The following is a 2,534-nucleotide window of genomic DNA, read 5'->3' as shown; positions in this document are numbered from 1 at the left end:
ACCAGATGCAGAAATCTACAACCAAACACCAGTTTGAGCACTAGGAATACAACTGAAGAGGAGGAGGGAATATGTGAACAAGGGAGGTCAAGATCATGATGGAGAAATCTACAGAGACAGCTAAATCAAGCTTGTAGAAATTTATGAACTCTAGACTGAAATCTGTGGAGACTTCATGTGACTGAACTAGGCCCTCCATAAGTGGGAGATCGTGGTGAAGTTTGGAATTTCTGAGGGACACTTGAAAGTAGGACCAGGACCTATTCCTGGTGTATGAGGTAGCTTGTTGGAGCCTATGGTGGAATGCCATGCTCAGATTTAATGCAGGGAGGTGGGGCTTTGTTCCTCCCAAACTTAATGTGCCAGACTTTGTTGACTTCCCATGGGAACCCTTACCCATTGGGAGGAATTAATGGGGAGTGGGCTGGAGGGGAGGAAATTGGGACAGAAAGAAGTGTGGGAGGGATAACTGTGGGATGCAAAATAAAGAATAAAATAAAAAAATAAGAAATCACTTAAATAAATGATTAATGAAATGACTTAGTTAGCATTTCTATTTCTATGAAGAGATACCATAACCATGGCAACTCTTAGAAAGAAAAACATTTAATTGAGGTTGAGGTGGGATTTCCTTCTGTATGCTGTAATTACCATTAATGAATAAAGAAACTGCTTTAGACCTATAGCAATGCAGAAGTTAGGTAGATGGGGAAAACTAAATTAAATGCTGGGAGAAAGAAGGAGAAGTCAAAGGAGAAGCCATGTAGCCCCACTGGAGACAGATGCCAAAACTTTTCTGGTAAGCCACAGCCACATGGCAATACACAGATTAATAGAAATGGTTTAAATTGATATGTAAGAGTTAGTCAATAAGCAGCTAGAGCTAATGGGCCAAACAGTGATTTAGTTAATACAGTTTCTGTGTGATTATTTCAGTTCTGGGTGGCCAGGACGAAAAATTGGAGAGCAGCTGGAATGGCCAAGCAGCCTTCTCCAACAAACTGATGCCCAACATTGGGCTAAATTCATAAAAAAAAACCTAAGAGGGCTTAAAAAGTAACTCTAGACACTAAAAAACAAAGTTTAGCTGCATTTATTTTCCCAGATGAGCTTTGCTTCCTGGTGGCATGCTGTGGCTCCTTTAAGAGAGGTTTAAGATTCAGTAGTAGCAGAAAAAAAAAAAGCTGCACTGGTTTGAAATGCCAGTTTTCTGGGACAAGTTGCCAAGGCAACCTCTGGCTCTTTCAGGAGACCAAGCATTTGAATTGGGTTTGTGAGCAATGTGTTACGGCTTGCATGGTGGCAACATGGACTGCATGGACTGGCTGTGCCTAGAGATGGGGCAGTATGCATGTCTCTCAAAGGTGGTAAACAGCTCTGCCATGCTGAACTGGGCAAGGCAAGCAGAAAGTACTGTATTTCTCCTAGGAAATGGTGCAGCTTAAATTTTTAAGAAGTGCTTAACATTTTAAGACATGTTACTAGATAGTAAAAAATTACAGATACACAATAGGACAAATTCAGACATAAATGGCCTCTAAATGAGTCACAGTGTTAAACAAATGTATGAAGGCTTAAAAGAAAAAAATAAGTATAGAGAGTTATAAAAGGAAGTAAATGGTTTATAAAGACAATAAAAAATATTACACTTTTAAAAAAGTAATAGAGTAATAAAAATAAGTCACGTAAAGATACACTATACACAGAGAGTCTGGAATATGTATTATTGTGCTTTCTTTAAATATCTGTAAATGAGCTAAGTACAAAGGGACATTTCATTGTATGAACTGTTAAGCTAAACCAACATATATCCTTTAAAATTCCAAAATATGTATCTAAGGATATGTTGCTTTTTAAAAAAGAGATTCTTCTTTTGTTTACCCAAGGATAAAAACCCATGGAATCCTTCCAGACTAATGTGGTTTGATGGACCAAGATCCCCTAAAAGGTCACCTTAAACACCTCAAAAAATACTTTGTCCAACAAAAAACAAAAAGCAGTTTAAAAAATTACACTCAAATTTAAAAATATTGTTTATAAATGTTTCTTTATATTTAAAGGGGGATATGCTATAGAGATTTGCATTAGTATGGGTCTTGCTCTATTGATACAAATTTAAGGTCAATTTGGTTATATGTATATTTCTGCTCTTGAGTAAGGTATTGTTATTATGTAGTTCATTTAAAATGTAATGTATATTAGCTGTCGGCTTGCTGTAATGTTAGTTAGATTTTCTAGATGGACAGAGATGTATTTCAGATGGGTAGGCATTCTTTCAAACCTTTCAAAGACTACAGATTATGGCATTTAAAATGTTTTAAGAATTTAGGACTTATCATGACAATAAGATACAAGTGCTCATGGCTGCACCAGGCTACTTCAAGAGGAAGATTGGCATGAAAGAGCCTCCCCTTATGGAGCTGCTTAGCCATTTAGGCAAGAAACTACTGTTGCCTGGACTGCTTGATGAACTGAACATGTAGAACCCACAGAGAAATGACTATTGAACTTGCCTAAACATGGGACAATCTTTT

Source organism: Microtus ochrogaster, linkage group LG4 (genome assembly GCF_000317375.1).
Source record: "Microtus ochrogaster isolate Prairie Vole_2 linkage group LG4, MicOch1.0, whole genome shotgun sequence".
NCBI classification, from domain to species: domain Eukaryota; kingdom Metazoa; phylum Chordata; class Mammalia; order Rodentia; family Cricetidae; genus Microtus; species Microtus ochrogaster.
The sequence above is the reverse complement of the archived record's forward strand: the minus strand, read 5'-3'. Positions refer to the sequence as shown.